Source organism: Numenius arquata, chromosome 6, assembly GCF_964106895.1.
Source record: "Numenius arquata chromosome 6, bNumArq3.hap1.1, whole genome shotgun sequence".
NCBI lineage: Eukaryota > Metazoa > Chordata > Aves > Charadriiformes > Scolopacidae > Numenius > Numenius arquata.
The window spans coordinates 18,896,578-18,916,328 of NC_133581.1; the positions used below are offsets into that span (position 1 = coordinate 18,896,578).

Sequence of the window (19,751 nt, forward strand, 5' to 3'; positions counted from 1 at the left end):
TTAGTTGCAGGAGGAAATCCTGAAAGAAATAAAAAGGCATCTGCGATAAACAAGTGGCTCAGAAACTGGTGCCATCACCGAAATTTTGGGTATTCTGAACTCAGGGAATTTTATATGGCACCGAGTCGGATAGCAACAGATGGAGTACACCTGTCTCAGAAGGGGAGAAAGATACTGGCAAGTGAGTTGGCGGGGCTTGTTGAAAGGGCTTTAAAGTAGGATCGAAGGGGGAGGGGGTTAAGCATAGGTTGAGCAGAAAAAAACTCAAAGAGAGCCTTCAACCTGCCATCTCAGCTAATAAGTCGGCCCCTTTAGGCACCCAGCTGAAGTGCCTTTACACAAATGCACGCAGCATGGGGAACAAACAAGAGGAGTTAGAGATGTGCGCACGCCTCCAGGGCTACGACATTATTGGCATCACCAAGACGTGGTGGGATGGCTCTTACGACTGGAGTGTTCGAATGGAGGGTTACAAGCTCTTCAGGAAGGACAGGCTGGGCAGAAGGGGAGGGGGTGTTGCCCTCTATGTCAAGGACCAGCTGGAATGTATGGAGCTTCACCTGGGGATGGATGAAGACAAGACAGAGAGCTTATGGGTCAGGATTAAAGGGAGCACGGGGGCAGGTGATGTTAGAGTAGGAGTCTGCTACAGGCCACCAGATCAAAGTGACAGCGAGGATGTGGCCCTCTACAAACAGATAGGGGCAGCATCGCGCTCACACGCTCTGGTCCTCATGGGGGACTTCAACCACCCCGACATCTGTTGGAAGGACAACACAGCAGAGCACAGGAAATCCAGGAAGTTCTTGGAATGTGTCGACGACAACTTTCTTCTACAAATAATAGAGGAACCAACGAGGAAAGGAGCAATGCTGGACCTTGTCCTCGCCAACAAGGAGGGGCTGGTCGGGAATGTCAAATTCAAGGGTAGCCTCGGCTGCAGTGACCATGAGATGATAGAATTCAAGATTCATAAGGCAGCAAGGAGGGTGCGCAGCAAGCTGGCTACCCTGGACTTCAAAAGAGCAGACTTTGATCTCCTGAGAGATCTGATTGGTAAGGTAGCGTGGGAAAAAGAACTGGAAGGGAGAGGGGCCCAAAAAAGCTGGGTGTTATTTAAGGATTGCCTCCTCCAAGCTCAGGAGAGGTGCATCCCAAAAAAGAAGAAATCGGGCAAAATAGCCAGTAGGCCGGCGTGGATGAACAAGGAACTGCTGGACAAACTCAGGACCAAAAAGGAGGCCTATAGAGGGTGGAAGCAGGGAAAGGTAGACTGGGAAGAATACAGAGAAGCTGTCCGAGTCACCAGAAACCTGATCAGGCAAGCGAAAGCCCAGGCAGAACTAAATCTAGCCAGGGATGTGAAAAATAACAAGAAGAACTTCTATAGATATATCAGGGATAAAAATAAGACGAGGGAAGCTGTGGGTCCCCTCCGGAAGGAAACGGGAGACCTGGTCACCCAGGATATGGATAAGGCTGAGCTACTGAATGACTTCTTTGCCTCAGTCTTCACTGGCAAGGGCCCTAACCACACTGCCCAAGTCACGGAGGGCAAGAACAGGGGCTCTGGGAATGAAGAACCACCCACAGTACAAGAAGACGAGGTTCGAGACCTCTTAAAGAACCTGAAGGTGCATAAGTCCATGGGACCTGATGAAATCCATCCACGGGTCCTGAGAGAACTGGCGGACGAAGTTGCTAAGCCCCTCTCCATCATATTTGAGAAATCGTGGCAGTCTGGTGAAGTTCCCACTGACTGGAAAAAAGGGAACATAACTCCAATATTCAAAAAAGGAAACAAAGAAGACCCGGGAAACTACAGGCCGGTCAGTCTCACCTCTGTGCCTGGCAAGATCATGGAGCAGATCCTCCTGAAATCCTTGCTAAGGCACATGGAGAATAAAGAAGTGATTGGAAACAGCCAACATGGCTTCACCAAGGGCAAATCGTGCCTGACAAATTTGGTGGCCTTTTACACTACTGCCACATACTTGGTAGACAAGGGCAGAGCGACTGACGTCATTTACCTGGACTTATGCAAAGCATTTGACACTGTCCCGCACGACATCCTGGTCTCAAAATTGGAAACTCATGGATTCGATGGATGGACCACTCGGTGGATAAGGAACTGGCTGGATGGCCGCATCCAAAGGGTTACAATCAATGGCTCAATGTCCAGGTGGCGGCCAGTAACGAGTGGTGTTCCTCAGGGGTCAGTACTGAGACCAGTACTATTTAACATCTTTGTCGGAGACATGGACAGTGGGATAGAGTGCACCCTCAGCAAGTTTGCTGATGACACCAAGCTCGGTGGCGCAGTTGACACGCTGGAGGGAAGGGATGCCATCCAGAGGGACCTAGACAGGCTGGAGAGGTGGGCTCGTGCAAATTGCATGAAGTTCAACCAGGCCAAGTGCAGGGTCCTGCACCTGGGACGTGGCAACCCCAGGCACAAATACAAGTTGGGTGGAGAATGGCTGGAGAGCAGCCCCGAGGAGAAGGACTTGGGAGTGCTTATGGATGAGAAGCTCAACATGAGCAGGCAGTGTGCACTGGCAGCCCAGAGAGCCAACCGTGTCCTGGGCTGCATCAGGAGAAGTGTGGCCAGCAGGTCTCGCGAGGTGATTCTGCCCCTCTACTCTGCGCTTGTGAGACCCCTCCTGGAGTACTGTGTCCAGCTTTGGAGTCCTCAACACAGAAAGGACATGGACCTGTTGGAACGGGTCCAGCGGAGGGCCACGAGGATGATCAGAGGGATGGAGCACCTCTCCTATGAAGACAGACTGAGAGAGCTGGGGTTGTTCAGCCTGGAGAAGAGAAGGCTCCGGGGAGACCTTATAACAGCCTATCAATACCTGAAGGGAGCCTACAGAAGAGCTGAAGAGGGACTCTTTGTCAGGAAGAGTGGTGACAGGACAAGGGTCAATGGTTTTAAATTGGAAGAGAAGAGATTTAGATTAGATATAAGGAAGAAATTCTTTACAGTGAGGGTGGTGAGGCACTGGAACAGGTTGCCCAGGGAAGTTGTGGATGCCCCATCCCTGGAAGTGTTCAAGGCCAGGCTGGATGGGGCTTTGAGCAACCTGCTCTAGTGAGAGGTGTCCCTTCCCATGGCAGGGGGGTTGGAACTAGATGATCTTTAAGGTCCTTTCCAACTCTAGCCATTCTATGATTCTATGATTCTATGATAAGCGAGACTGACAACTGGTAACAATGGACAAGGAGAAGGCTGAGATACTCAAGAACTTTCTTGCCTCAGTCTTCACTGGCAACCTCTCTCCCCACACCTCTGGAGTGGATGGACCGCAAGGCAGGGACTGGGGCAGCAAAGTGACTCCCACTGTAAGAGAAGATGGGTTTGTGACCACCTGAGGAACATGAATATACATAAGTCTATGGGAGCTGACAAGATGCATCCCAGATTCCTGAGGGGATTGGCTGGTGTAGTTGCTAAGCCACTCTCCATGCTATTTGAAAAGTCATGGCAGTCAGGTGAAGGCCCTGGTGACTGGAAAAAGGGAAAAATTACACCCATTTTTAAAAAAGAATACAAAGGGGGACCCTGGGATCTACCGACCTGTCAGCCTCACCTCTGTGCCTGGGAAGATCATAGAATCATAGAATGGTTTGGGTTGGAAGGGACCTTAAAGATCATCTCGTTCCAACCGCCCTGCCATGGGCTGGGACACCTTCCACTAGAGCAGTTTTCTTAAAGCCCTATCCAGCCTGGCCTTGAACACTTCCAGGGGTGGGGCATCCACAGCTTCTGTGGGCAACCTGTTCCAGTGCCTCACCACTCTCACAGTAAAGAATTTTTTCCAAATATCTAGTCTAAATCTCCTCTCTTTCAGTTTAAAACTGAAACTTGAGTCCTTGTCGTATTCATTCCCTGATAAAGAGTCCCTTTAGGGACTTTGAGCAACCTGGTCTAGTGGGAGGTGTCCCTGCCCATGGCAGGGGGGTTGGAACTAGATGATTTTTAAGGTTTCTTACAATCTAAACATTCTGTGACTCTATGATGATTTCTTCCTTTCTCTAGATCTAGTTTGATCATTTGAAGCTTTTTACATCTTTCTCTTAGAGAATCAGTTGTCCTGGCTGTATGGGTTGAACTGCAGCAAAAGGGGTTTTATACTTTTGGGATAATCTAATGATTCTGGAGGAAGTTTGGATTCCTGACATTCTGGGCTTAGGATCATATCAGATTAAGGTATATTCTTAATGAAATGGTAGTTGAGGCCCTACTTTGCCAGCAAGAAGAAAATACCCAAATTCTGATGCCCATATCATTCACCTGGTTGAAGGGGAGGAAGGAGAAGGTTCCAGTACCAATTCTGGAATCAGATTGCTGGATGCAGGAATTCAGGTCAGATCCCTTTGCTGGACTGAAGAGACCACAGAGGGAAGATGGTTAGTGCTTGGTGAGTTTTTAGCAGAGAACCCCATGTATGTTAAAAAAAAAAAAAGTAATTTGCTAGCTGAGGAAGACATCGTCGTTTTGAGACATACAACTGAACAGGTATTGAATTCTCTTGATCCATGAAACGTGCGCTGCCCAGTTAGAGCTTTGTGGGAAGTTTGTAGTAGTGGAACAAAACCCTATGTGTGTAAGTAAACTACTGTGGACGTAAAGTAATTGTTTTCAAAATCTAAGGAATTTTTAAGTATTACATAATGTAATACCTTCATGACATGGAAAAGCTATTTTTTTCATCAAACGGAAACATAACTTGAAGTTTTAAGAATTTGCTGCCCTCTGTTCTACAATAATGCTTGTTAGCTTGTGCTCACTGCTTATTTAAAGGGCAGTTTAAGAAAAAAGGAAAAAAAATAGAGTTAAACCTTAGTTTGCATAGTAGTTTAGCGTGATAAAAGTCATAACATTAACTTCTGCTATGCTGCAGATCAAAGACTTCTTTTGAATATTCTAAATTGAGAAGTTTTGAAGTCCACAAGTAGGTGTTTGCACAATTGGAGAAGTTTCAAGGCTTCAGAGATATAGTAGAATCCAAAATATTCATTGATGTTTAAGAACAACCATGAATTCTTTGCATGAGCAGTGTTATGAAATGCTAGTAAATAAATGAATTAGCTTCTATTTCTAATTTTTGTGGACAATAGGCTGGTGTCTACAAGCAGGTATTGACTTGGTTCTGTCTTCTGATTTTCACCACTTCATTTAAATGATCTCATGGGCTGATTAATTTGCATCTATTTTTTTAATGTTTCTTTGGGGTTTTTTTCTTCCTTTTTCTTGTACCTACCAGATTGTGTTAGAAAATAAGAAATTTTGGGAACTCTGTTTTAAGTTCTGGCTTGTATTAACTAGTGGCAGTCTGGTATCTGTTGGTTGCTTGCCATTACTGTTGTTTGAAGGCAACTTTCCTTTCTCTGATATTTATGTTACCGCTTGGTTTGTTTGCTTTTAAACAGACCAGTCCTACACCCTATAAAATAAAGGGTTGAATAAGCTACATGTTAATGCATGTCTACATTGTGCAGTGAGTTGAACACAAGGCCCAGCTCATATAGCTGTGTAGCACAGTGCAAGTCAGAGACATTAGTTTTCAGCCAGAAGCAGTGTAGTCATGTCTGCATGATGATGTGCCTGAGCTATCAGATGTCTCTTAGTGTTCCATTGTCAGTCAGTCTGGTTCAGACACTAGCTTGGCTTGCTTTAGCTCAAGTTTCTCTGCCTTGTGCTACATTGTGCAAAGTAGATGTGCCCTAGCTTGTTGCAAATGGCAGAGTACTTGATGTGTCCTGATCTTTTCCCTAAATAACAGAAAGCCCTTTTTATATAGACCTATTTGATATTTTCTAAATGTGGATTATCTAGAATGGTGCATGATGTTCTTGATGAAGTCTTGCTGAAACACAGTTAAAGGCTGCTTAAAATATTTCCTTGTCTCTTCTGGAAATACCTGTCATGATGTATCCTGGCATTGAATTTTGTCTTTTTCACTGCCATATTACAATAGTGGCTCATGCTAGGGTACTTCCCGCTTACTGATCAGTTTACTGTAGAACATACATTATGCATTATCTCTGCGTTTCTGTACTTTCAGTTGTTAGGTCATGCTTTGGATCTAATTTTGAATGTTTGTTTCCCTTGCTTTTTAAAACTTCAGTTATTTGTTGGTTTTTTTTTTTTTTTACTTAAACTTGTGTTCAGCGAATTATCTCCTACATATGAAACCTTTTGTCTGATAACTGAAAAAACTTTCTTCATGGTGTATTTAGTGCATAGTTACATCTCTATGAAAATTTGTATTTTTTGTTTGTCTCTAACAATGAGAGATGAGACTGGAGGAAAAAATAATTTGGGAGTGTAAGTTTGTCTTGCCAAATACACCTTTTTATTGGATTTTTTTTTCTTTTTTGAATTGATAGGCTGTCATGCAAGTTCCTCTTGCTTCTTTTAAGTTGGTTGTAGGCTCTTCTGTCACAATGTAGCCGTGAATATTTCATTATATGTTTGAAGAAGTGCCTTGCTGAAAATGGTAGAAGTTATGGTTTCTAATTACATCTGGGTAGTTCTTTCACATAACTCAATTGACCTCATCATGTTTGTTGAATTAAGCTAACATCACTTAAAGTAACAAAAAGCTGTAAATTCATATAGGACTCCTATTACTACATTGTTGTTGTTACATAATAATAAACAGAAATGAACATACCAGCAGCAGAATCTTGATCTTAGGCTGTGATTTTTAAACTTAGTAACCTGTCTTTTAAACGGAAAACTTGGCTTTTTCCTCTGCTTGATCTATTCTTTTTATTGCTACTGTAATAAGGCAATTCCCTTCTGAAGCTGCAGCTGTTTGCAATCTTTGTTGCTCATTTGAAAAATCCTGTTAGCAGAGGAAATGTGGTAAAGCTCTGCTTCTGTCTTGGCCAAGATAGGTGTACTGTGAGGGTGTATGGAGAAGAAAACGGGAGGTTTCTGGAGGAATAATAATTCTGTTAGAAACCATAAATGTTTCTGAGATGTGCTTTCGTTATAAAGCTACTTTTTCTTTGATGTAGTGCCTGTTTACTATGCAGTGAGTATATTGCTTAAAAACAAAGATGCTGCTGGTTTGTTTTAATCTTCTTATTGTAAACCCTCAAATTAAGATACGGTCCATCTTTTCAGTCAGTGTAACCTGAGTCTGATTTGAGAAAATTGGTGTTAACTACCCTTCGTACCATAGCAGAGGTAAAACTGCTAAGACATGAAAAAAGATGGTTAAGGAAGAGCTGAACTACAACCAAAACTCCCTTTACTTCTGCTTTTGGCTGTTACATCTGTGTGCAAGCATGTTTGTTTGCTCTGTCCAGGAATGCCAAGTCGTGTGAACTACCAAGTCATACAGGCTGTAGTATTGCAACATGTGCTGTGAGTTAAACTTCTAGAATGAATACATCCATTCTGCGCTTCATGGGTTAGAAATTTTCATTTTTGTTTCTTCCAACTTCTATTTTACCTAAACCAGACTGTTTTTTTTTTTTTCTTTTTCCTTCTGAATGTTTCTTCTTTCAGTCTTTATTAACATTAGAAACAGGGTGAATGGCAGTTTGTCTTTCGTTTGATGAAGTGTCAAGATTGCTTCCTTTAAGCAGTTGGTGATTAATCAGAGGTGGTGTAAAAGTACATATTGGTAAGGTTTTTAGGTATATTTAAGCACAGCTAGTCAGTAATATGAAAATGAAATAAATAAAGATGCATTTTTGATGTTTGAATTCTGTGTAGGTGTTCTAAGAGAGAGACTAGTAGGGGTTTAGTGCACTTTTAAAGGCTGTAGACAGATAGGAACTTGCAGCTGAGCCAGAGATTGAGGTGTTCACTCATTCTTACTTGTCTGTGTTTTCTCTCCCAGGAGTTTACTGTCCCCTTGGATCAGCCAGCATAACTCTTTCTAACCTGGTGTCTTGGCTGTCTGGGTTACTTTATGCTCTACTGTATGGTTTTCAGAAACTAAAATAATTTTGATAGAACTGAGTTAAGGAACAACTAGATGTACAGTTACAGTGGCTGATCTGAGGGGGACATTGATTAACCTTTCGAGGTGTGAGGTGGTGAGCTTTTGGAGGTAGTAGCCTCAGCAATGCCTGAATTGCGGCAGAGTCTGAAAAGAGTGAACTGTGCTAGTAAGAGCCTTTAAACAAAGTATTTCCAAGCATGGTGATCTTTTTAATCTCAAATCTATTCATAATCAGCACAGACTTAATTTATATAATCTATTTATAAGATGAAATCTATGTATATTTTGAACTCGGTCAATTCCATACCTTATAAAAGTATACAACTGGCTATAAATCTTTGCAGTTTATATACTGTGGAAGGTCAGTATGATAAAATGCAAGATTTTTAGAATCCTTCTGGCTAATTTTGGAATTACTGTTACTTCCAAGAAAATAATGGGATCTTTGAAGTCATGGTGTTGTCCTCCTTGTAATGCAGAAACATTAAAAGCAAACAGAACTTGATGGAAGATCATCCACCACCCCTGGAGGTATTTAAAAGATGGGTAGACATACTGTTTAGAGAGATGGTTTAATGATGGTTTTTGTAAGTGTTAGGTTGATGGTTGGACTAGATGATCTGAAAAGTCCCTTCCAACCTAGGCAATTCTATGATTTTATGATTCTATCATTCTTCAGAAGAATTTCATAGATATTGATTGAAACCTCAACTTAGTGATTTATGCTAATACAAAGATTGTGCAGTTGTCATAGACGTTTTAAAATAGAACATACAAATGATATAAAATCTAATGGACTGTATAGGGTAGATGCATAAAATGATATACCACTTGTGAAAATACTCTCTAGAGTGGTATCTCTTCTTTCTTGATAAATTATATGTGGGAAGTAGAATAATACTCCTATGGAATTCTGGGGACTAAATAAGACTGTAGTGTAGAAATGGCAATGTGAAGAGGAAGAAAATTGAAAGTAGTAAACACTATTTCTAGAGCAGTTCAGATCTCACTGTTTTGTATAAATAGGAATGTGTATTGTCATTTAGCACTTCATCGTAATGGTTTATGCTGCCATCATGAGGAAATTTTACTACAAGTAGCTGCTTCTGCACTGTGGTACTTGTTCATCGTTTAAACAATTCTAAGTTAAGACGGTTGAAGCTCATTTTAACTTTCCTTGATAATGCCTACAGAACTAATAGCATATTTTGGTTAATTAAATTAGTTTAAAAAAAAAAATCTTCAAAAATCTTTCAAGCATAAGCATTGGGGAATAAAGGGAAGTGTAAAAGTGAATCTGGGTAGATCTGGTGATAAGGTTTCTCCACTTTTGAAGATTTTTTTAAAGAAATCCAGTAAAGCCTGTGGTATACTTACCTTTTGACACTTTAAATGAAAAATGACAGAATATCTTGTGTAGTCTTCTAGATCCTTATTGTGCTGTTTTTAGCCTGCAATGCAGAAGGAAAAATCTTCTAGACTAACATATCATTTATGATGTAAAGTTTACAATGTACATTTAGGCTGAACAAACACTTGGAGCTTCTGAAATGGAATCACAGTGCTTTATCTTAGATGGCAAAATTCAAAATTAATCTGTTGAAACACAAGTGAACTGGGAATGGCTTTGACATTTTAGAATGTTAAATCACTAATAGATCAGAGTTTTAAGTATCTTGTACGGTCTTAGAGAGTAGTAGTTTCACACAGTCTCTAGTATTCCAGCTGTAATATCTTTGTAGTACCAAGGATGTCATGCATAAGGGGAAATGTTTTCTTGGTCTAGAGAGGTCCACTGCAGGTTTTTTTGTGTCTTTAAATACTTCTAGAACCATTATAATTTTGAGCTTCTTACATTCTTTGAGCTTACTTTTTCTGTGCCAAAAGCTTAAACCTCATGAAACCTGTTCAAACAGCTTCACATGGCTTCAAAGTATTTCTCTATGCAGAAGAACTGTTTAGCACATTGATACCTCTCTGGATCTGTTCCATTTTAGATGACATAACAAAAGTGGAAAACAGGTCCACAAGTCATCACAGGCACTTTATGTGTGTTCTTGATCTTTTCTCTTCAAAGGACGTCAATAACACAGATCCCATAGTTTAAGGTTCCCTTCTATTAACTTATTATAGTAGGCCTTTGGAAATTTGAAAATTGTATCTCCTTTTATGCTTAATATTTCCTTTTTCATTGTTAGTGCAAAGACTAATCTGCCTCCCCTTGCTCTTTTTTAAGTGAGAAAACCGTTTAGGTATAATGGAGTAATCGTGAAGTAAGTTTGAGATCTTTAGCTTGTTGAATCTAAGTGCTTGCACAATAGGGTTGGTCCTGTTTCAAGTGATTTTTTTTTTTTTTTTTTCTGTAGTATATTTATCAACTATTCCCTTTTAGAATTTAAAGTTAGCATGTAAAAAGTTGTGTACTTTTTGGTAATGATACAATTCTGATTTTTGAATGCATGGTAAAGATATGAAATTTGGCATTTTCCACAAAGCCAAAATAAATCTTGAAACAGGTTGAGAAGAAATACTTCCATTAGGAATGGCCAGGATTTTTCTAGTCTTATATAAAAATTCTGGTTTGCAAATGCCTGAATATGATGAGAAGATTTCATGCTATAGGCAATTCCTAAATTCGGAAGGTGTCAGGGATGGAAACAGCAGCTGAAGTATTGGGGAGATCACAGGGAATCTTTGAAAAGGGAGCAGGACAAAAAAAAGAGTGAGTGAAAATGGTGAAGTTGTCATAGGGAGAACTGGGAGAATCTGGGAAGAGAAGTGGTTGCTTAAATATCCAGAATAATTGGATAGAGCAATCTAAAAAGCATTACTTAGCAGATGTGTTGATTAAAAATTTCTATAGGCAAAAAACCTCCTTGCAGCCACGGGTTGTAGGTATTGGTTGTACTGGTAGCTCAATGTAGAGAAGGCGTTTATGACTGATTCTGGAAAGTGATCAGAAGGACGTGACACTGGGATTTCAGCAGCTACCTGTTGCACTGCAGGAAGAAATTCATCCCATTCTGCCCCATGTAGTTTGTGGGAATGAGCAATGTGGGAGCTGGTGTCAGCTTATGTGAGTAATTACTGTTACATTTGTATAAAGTTGAAGAGTGAAAGTTTTTCAGCACCGTGCAGCTCAAATAGAGCGGCTTCTTTCTGATGTTGCCCTAAACCTTGTATGTGCTTGTTTCTGGTATTAACGTACCCCTAGGAAGTACTGTCTGGGACGTGTTTGCTAATGGAACATTATGTAAATATTATTTCAAAGCAAAGACAAGTTACTGCTGACTAATATATATAATGATTTCTTAAAATATTTTGTAGTAACCAGAGATCACGGTTATTTTATTTAAACTTTGTGAGCACCTGCAATTAAATGTAAAGTAATCAAAACCAAATGCTGAATTATGATGGATTGTCACTTACTCGCTAGATCTCACCTTCTCTTAGGTTTTAATGGAGGTGCTTATACAGCATTTACTCCATTTACCACTTCTTTGCATGTATTTTCATATCTCATTTAGAAGGTAAAGAAGGAGTAATGGGAGTATTTCTAGACTTTGAAGTTTTTCATCCTGTGGTGATGAGTAAAATGAAAGCTGAGGAAAAAGTCTAATTTCTCACACGTATGTTTGTTGAACTGGAAAGGAAACACAAGGCTTGCTTTTTTACAGATACTATTTTTTTTTAATCTTATTTTTAAAATTACATCCGTTAAAAGAGCATGGTACTTTTGCCTTTTGTTGTTTGCATTGCATTTTATTACAGTCAAAACATTTTTATTTTAAAATGAATAGTGTATGTAAACACAGCTGGTGTATGCTTAAGCTGTAAAGATGGACCTCTTCTGATTTTGTGTCACGCCTTGCGTATTGCTCTTTTGCGCACAGCTACAACACAAATACAGATAACAGCAAAGATCAGGGGCGTCACAAGGAGCATTTCAACAACGAAAGTCATAGCAGCTCTGTGATAAATAACACCTCCTTCAGCCCCCTTCTCCTCCCAAACATGGAAAGAATTTCAGTTGTGTGGTTATAAATGATGGTATTTTCTCAAAGGCTTCCCTGTGTATCTGCAGCATGACAAAATTAATATAAAATACATCTTCTGTACTTTGATATAACTGGCAGAGAATGTCTTGAGTTTCTCAAAGACGGTGGGTTATCTAATACATAATTTTAAAGGAACAACTTCTCAGACAAAATAAGGCAAACACTTCTCTTGCAACTAGATTTATTAGGAAGAGCTTTAAGGCAAATCTAATAGAAACAGTATGACCTACTTAAATTAGAATAACGTGTTGGATAATTGTTTTAACACAGCATATTGTTGAGACAAAATTTAGTTACCACGAGCAGTTACAGTGGGTTTTCTGATTGGTTTGTGTGGAAGTTTGTTACAGAAAAGTTTTAAACTTATTGAAGTGATTTGACCAGAAGTCATTTTGTGATAGGTAGTATTTTGACAAGTTAGTTACTTTGAAGTAGGAATCGTTGAATGTGTCAGGGAACTCTTAATAAATTTAATATCTCGCAAAATTGCAGAACTTTTTAATTTGTACCTCTGAGGAGAAGTGTACAGATTTAATCCACCCATCCAGAAAGTGATCCAGTTTTATAAGAACTTTCATTAAAATCGTGCTTGAAATAACTGTTTTTGCTTTGCTTTGAGTAATTAATCTGAGGAGGGATGTTTTCTTGAAATACTATATTTAATTTGGCTTTATATAACGAGATGATTAACTTGTTCTTGATGGCAGGAAACCCAGAAGGTGATTGTCTGCAAAGGTAGTAATGCAAAGCTACTGTCATCTCAGCTACAGAAGTTGTGTGGCCAAGGACTAATGTTGAGAGTGAATTAAAATAATACAACTCTGTTAAAACATCAATTTCCTATTTTTAGGAATTATTTGGGATACAATATCATACTTATAGTTTCTTGATATTTGGTATTTAGATTGATTGCCTTTATCTTGAAACATGTGAAAGAATGATGGCACTAATTGGATGTGGTCATGCTAGGGCATCTCCGAGAGCAAGTGGTTTTAATATCAGTGTAAAATCAACTAACGTTAAATGTTCAAACTTATATCAGTTACATAAAACGAGCTAATTATGGTTTGTTTTCCTTAAGCCAGTCTGAAGCACTGAAACCGATGTAGAGACCAGTTTTAGTGCTTTTTCTATGTGTGGATGACCTGTTGGGAGGAAATGATGGCAATGAGGTAGGCGGTATTTTGCGCTAATCTTCTTCCCTCCCCTCGCTTTCTTTCCCTAGGCAGAAAGAGAGGAGTGAAGGCGTTAATGATTTTTTCAGCAAATGGGGAGAGGGCAAGTGTGGTCCTTTTTAATGACTGTGCTTCACTTTTGAATGCTTATGAGTGCTTCAGGCTTAATCATGAGAACGGTTAATGACTGACTGAAGCTGATGGTCTGTAAACAGTGCTGTGAAAAACTATTATCTTAGGTATGTATCAGTGTTCAGTCCTTGCAAAAAGTTTCTAATGTTTCATTTGAAACCCTGTATTTTTTCCTGTGTTCCATGTACTAAATGCCTGAGATAATATAAGGATTTTGTACTGATTTCTTGCTAACTTGTTTTGAGTTTTCCATCCTGTAACTTTAAATGTGCATTGTTTATTTAGTGCCATGTTTTTCAAAGCTTGCTTTGTGATTAGAATACCTGCCTGAAACGTTGTGTACTGCTATCTTAATTAATTAGGGCAGTGAATGTTGGATATTCCTGGCACATACTGTTAACACTGGGTCTCTCAGCACTTACATTCCAGGTTTGTGAAAGATCCTGATGAGAAGGGTAGGATTGTTTCTTTCTCACTGTGGACTTTACCTTCAAATTGATAATTAATTCTTATCAAAGAGAATAAATATTTGCATTATTTCAAAAGTGTTTAAACAGTTTTTATTATGAGGGATGAGGAGTGGAAGTATTTGTAATGCCTTCTGAAGTAATGAAATTGCTCTAGCAATCAAAAGCTCTCTTGCAAATCTTAATGCCTTATCTTGGCAAACATCTAGCTATTTCTTATAGTGGAAAGTCATAGGTATTATTGTCCAGGATTGAGTCTATATCCTTTGCGTTTTTATCCTTGTTGTTCTTAGGAGGAGGAAAAAACCAAAACCAACAAAACTCTTTTCTCTTTTGGCAAAGCACTTGAGGTTAGTTGGGTGTTGTAAACATGGATCATTTCACAGGCTCCAGAAGATTAATCAAAATACAATAAGTGATTTTCATTTGTGTGTGTAAGTCAATGTATGTTTTAAGGCATGTCTTGCCTGTCTGCTCTGTTTTGCGTAGAAATGTATCCCTGCCCTTAAAAAGCATGTCCCTTGTTACCTTGTACGCTGCCATTCCTAGTGCTTTTAGGTATTTCTTTTTTTTTTTTTTTTCCATAAATCTCATTGTTCTTTTAGCATTTTATGCAGTCTGTTCAGTTCTTAACAGTTCGACTGTGATTCAAATGTGTGTTGTATATTTTATCATTTCATGGTTTTTGATTTCTTCCATTTCAAGATTGTGTATAGTAATGGAAATCACAAGAATGTAACAGAATATAAAGGATTCCTTAGCATTATTTTTTTTTCTGAGATTAAAGTGACATACCAAAGAATATGTCAAAATTAGATAAATAAAAAAAGTTCTTATACCAACACTGAGTTAACAGTTGACCGTTTGAAAAGACCAGTATGAAATATTTGTAGTTCAGAGAATAGGTTACATTTCTCTCTACTTTGGTTTGTAGTGCTGAATGGTCATTTAGCGGCAGGAGTTGACCTAGCAAATGAAGAAGTTTTGCTATGCAAATTAAATTTTTTAAGTGCAGCGAACAAATACAAGTATAATATAAAGTTACCATTTGTCTAATTAAGTAAATTAAATATTTCTTCAGGAGGCTGGAATGACATAAACTTGATTAAAACTATGTATACAATATTTCTGTCTTTTAACTAAAAACCACTCACCCTGCTTTTAGTAGTCCAGGTTTGCCTGTGGGGACAAGTAAGTAGAATTCAGTAGATGTAATCCAAGAAGTGACGGATACGTTGTTGGTATTTTTAATAGTCAGATTGTAATACATTAAGATGACAGTTATAAATAAACAATCTTGAACTCATTTCAGTATGGAGTTCTCAAAATATTTTGTGTAGTTTCAGGGATGAATTTGTTTATCTTTCCTGTGTCTGAACTTTATTTTTTTTCATCCTCATAATGACCTTCAACTGGTTTTACTATGCTGATGTTGATACTAAAAATATTTTATCAAGAATATTTCAGATTACTTGTAACAGTGATATTAACTGAATGTAAGCCAGGTCTGGTTTAGAAGCCTTAATTAGGAAAGCTTATTTTGGAAGTGATTTCATTTATCACCCTGACCTCAGGAGTTTGTACACCCTACAGTTTCTTTTTGCTCTTGATCTTTTGAGGCACGTCGAATTATACACGTTGGCGTGAAATGACAGTGTTTCATTTGCCTCTAATTGTAATGTTTTTCTGTAATCTGTAATTTGTACAATTAACAAGGCATTGTAGTTACAGTTTATTTGCTAGTAAGAATTTTGAGTAGGTATTCTTATCTATAGGAATTTGTCAGGGCTGCTAACAAAAAATATGTCTGAGTTAAAAAGGACACCATATGACAGTAGTCTTATGTAGGAGACTTTGATTTATCCTGAAGATGAAAAATAGACTCAGCCTTCCTTATTTGCAGTCCTGCAAGATGTATATTATATACCCTGAGCTTCATCAAGGGCCAGCAAGCTGAAGTTTGGATGCCATTAAACAGGCATCTGTTCAGTTTGTATTAATGAATTGTGTCTGTTGGAGAGAGAAACTTATTCCATTCTGGTAGCTCAAATAGGTTAAGATTTATTTGGGTCATGGTAGAGAGGAACCTGCCTTCTAAATTCAAAGTAATTAAAAAAATTGCTTATAATAGCAGCATTCTGGCTTCTACATAAGTTTGTAGCGTCTGTTTTTATTAAATCCCTTCAGTTTACATGCCTCCATGCTCAGTGAAATACTAGATTTCTTGTTTGTTTTTAGCAAAACTTTATTCCTTTAAAGTTTATTTCACTGACTTTTTTTATTCATTCATTTTAGTTAGTTTTCTGTTCAATATTTTCCTGTCACTTGGCAATCAGTATTTGTTTCTATCTGCTATAGTTCATTTCTAAGTAGGATAAAGTAGCTTAATCCCATTCAGGCTCTGCGTATTTTTCATATAATAATGTCATGTCTTCATGAATGCTTTTTGTTGTTGTTGTTTAGAAGAGTTATTTCAGATTTAAGAATACAGAATTACTTCATACAGCAAGAAAATGTAATTTGATTCTCTGATTTTCTTTGAACTGAAAAGCAGAATACCTGCTGATTCTACGGCACACAAATTTTACACTCTCGTGTTTACAAATACATTAAGCAGAAAATGGAATGATCACTCCCAAATGGTCTTTGAAAATAGTCAATAACTGGTCTAGGCCTTTGCTCTGCAGAACTGTTTGGAAAAGTCTTGTATAGATAGGTCAAGTTGATTAACTTCCTTTTATGAGGAGCTAGGTGGGATTCTGGTTTGGTTTGGGCTTCTTTAGTGTTTTGGGTTTTTGCTTGATTTGTTTTGGAATTCTCTCCCCTTTCTGGCCAGTGGTGATGCTGGTGTGGATTCACAGCCTTGCAGCTCTGATGACACTGGATTTCAGGCATGTGAATCCTGCAGCCTTTCTCCACCAGACTGATATATCTGACCTGAGCTTTCCCAGCGTATTGCAGGTGGCAGCCTGTACGATTTGTGTATGCTGTAAAGCTGGGGAGAAGAGGTGTTTAGTCCTTCAAGCCACCTCCTTTCAAAGCCAGTGTGAGGGAAGTGCCAGGCCAAGCAGACTTCAGTGATGAAATGCTGTGTCATTGATGCTCAGTGCTGTGGCCTGGGAACCTCTTGCTTTCTAGTAACAGCAGTCTTGCTCTTCCAGTCTACTGGCAAGTGATGGATTGCTGGTAATAGCTCTGACGGTGTGGCCGAGTGATATGTTTGCTTTGTTTCCCGGTAAAGGTCACGGGGATGATACAGTGAACCTGGTGATGGAGGGAAACATTTCCTGGATATAAGATCATCCCACAAAGTTTATGTGGGTTAGAATTCAAAGGTGTACAGTACAGACTGTTTATGTGCACAAGTACAGAATACTAATATCTGTGTACTTCTGACTGTCAGTAACGATCAGGTGAATCCTGGAAGTTAGTTTCCAATTGCGGGTTACTTGTGGCTAGTTGTTCCAGCTGGAATTGCAGTTGGGGAGAAGGTAAGGTCATAAGGAGGGTACTTCCTCCTTCCTGGCTGTGTCATGGTCAATGGCTTTATATCTGTGAGGTTTCATGACTTGCAGTAGGTTAATTTACAGCCCAAGTATTCCTCTTCTGCCCCAGACGACATCCTGATGTTTTATTGTTGACAAGAATTTTTCTTGCTCATTCTACAAATTGTTGTAGACTGATTTTGCCAGCTGTAGGACAAAATGGCCTGGTTGAGAACACAGTGCCTGGTTACGTAGCAACTTCATTGTGATTTTAGGTTTGCAGGCAGGAAAATTCACTGCTGTAGTTGAACAGGACAGGGTTATCTCTCTGACAGGCAGGATGCCAACTGTGTTCAGTTGCTCATGAATCAATTGAGAACGTTTGGCCACAATAAAGAGTTGTTTATCTTCTGCTTGAACACTTGCTAAACAGTAATGAAACATGCATTGGTTAGCTGACATCTAGATCAAGATTGCAGTTTATTAATCTCAATTCTGCTATGTGCTTTCTTCGTATATTTGCTATCACATGATACTAGTGACAACCATTGAGAATTCATGGGTGGTGGTTGAAACATCTGGTGATAAAAGCTACCTGAGATACAGAATAAGTGAAATAATTACGTCAAATAAAATTTGGCCATTATGGCTGCAGTCTCCCTAAATGGCTTATTTTGTTCTGTGGGCTTTAGGTTTTTGCTCACAATTGCTTAGTTACCTATTCCACCTTCTACATTCAGAATGAAACAGTAAAAAATAAGTGCTTTAACTGAAAACAGAAACTGAATTATGTTTTTCATTTAAAAATCTCAGAAGGTGTGATGTGTGAGGAACAGGGAAGCTGCAGTGTAAAACACAATGTTGCTCAGGAGTTGCCAAGTGGTGATTGTTTTTGGACACGAGAGCTGTTTTGGGCTCTTCAGTGATGGAGGTGTTACGCACAGCAGCATACCTCCTCTTGCTTTGAGGTGCTGTAGGGAACAACATTGTTCTAGCCTTCATCTTGAACAGATGCTTTGCCATAAAGGGCCTTTTTGTGAACTGGGCTAAGCTGCTGCTGGTACATACCTCCACGTGGCCCTCCAGCTGTTCCGTATTGGTTGTTGTTACAGAATAGCGTGCTAAAACCTGATGTCTTTAAGTGCCATGGGACATTATGGTAGAAGGATGATGGCAGTATTAATATGTGAAGCCTGAAGAAGGATCCTCTCTCTTGAGCACCCAAAGGACAGTAGAAGGAATGGAGCCTTAAGCTATTTATAAATGGGGAGTGGCAACTTCCAGGAAGAGAGGGTAGGTGTGCCATTTCCAGTTTGGGCACAAAGGCCAGGAAGATGTGCTTTCAAGTACTAATGGCAATGTGTGATTAGTGCTTAAGCTGTGATTTTTCACTTGATGTAGAATTGGAATGCCTCAGGTAAGTGGAGGCGGTGCAGGCTGCACTATAACTGCTTGTAGCTGGAATGGCTTTCGGGGAATGCTGTTTAGATTGCCTTGCAAATCAGGGCCCTGGTGTTGGACTTTCAAGCATCTTTACAGCCTGTCTAGTAGTAAAGTAGCTAAGAGCAGTTTTATGTTTGAGCTAAAAATATAATTTTGTTTAGATGAGATTTTAATAACTCTTGCTTTTTTTTCCAGATTGGAACAAAGACATTTAAAATATTATTTCTTAATCCAAATAAGCATGTCTGAGAGGACTAAGGTAGCAAGCAGATATATCACTTATAGTAACTCCACTATGAATTCTCAGATGTTTAGAGTAAATTCTAGGCTTTGTTTCAGGACTAGGAATTTTTAAAATCTAGCTTCAGACGCTGACAGAAAGTCTCAATCCAGACTTAATATTTTTTTTAAATCTACCAAATAAAGTATTCATTTTAGAATTCTTCCAAATCCAGTGTGTTTAAAAGTGCATTTTGTCTCGTAGGATTTAGCTTTTTATTTTAAGTTTTTAATGACTGATTTGTGGAATGATGTTCAGAATACCTGGAAGCTGTGTTTGTCTAAAGGACAGCTAGTGTCTGTGTGACTTCTGTTTTGCTGAAGAGGAGCATGGAATGAAACAGAATTGTTTGCTTTCATAGGTGGCATCTCTAAGATTAAGGTTCTGGATGCAGAAATGTGTCTGTACCTAAAATAAAAGCTACTGCTATATCTTGGACTTAATTCTCTGTTCCTTGAAGGGTAAATCCTTAATGGAAATAAATTCCTTAAATTTCAGATACTTTACATTTCAAGGCCCTCATTATTTCAGCTTTATGGAGTTCCATCACTCTTACCAGCCTGCATGGTCACAGAGAGGGGAGTGCATTGGCATTTTGTCTTGCAAAAGATGCCTTTCTCAAGAATTTCATGTGGTATGCAAGTTGCTTCAAAGGAACCTTTTGCAACTTCAGTGTCGCAGAAGTAGCTGAAAGTGAGCTCCTACATGATTGCTACGTGTTTTTTATATCTGTAAAAGATG

At 39.1% G+C, this 19,751-nt stretch overlaps 1 protein-coding gene across 3 annotated transcripts in view; it reads left to right on the forward strand.

Annotated features, from left to right (window-relative positions):
• PLEKHA7 (pleckstrin homology domain containing A7) overlaps positions 1-19,751 on the forward strand; it is a 176,303-nt gene that overhangs the window by 38,022 nt on the left and 118,530 nt on the right. The window contains exon 1 of one of the 3 annotated variants that reach the window (XM_074149666.1): positions 13,252-13,442. The exons of the other annotated variants lie outside the window; for them this stretch is intronic. The gene's annotated coding sequence lies outside the window, so the exon portion shown is untranslated. Of the gene's footprint in view, positions 1-13,251; positions 13,443-19,751 lie in introns of those variants that run through there. 3 annotated transcript variants of the gene reach the window in all.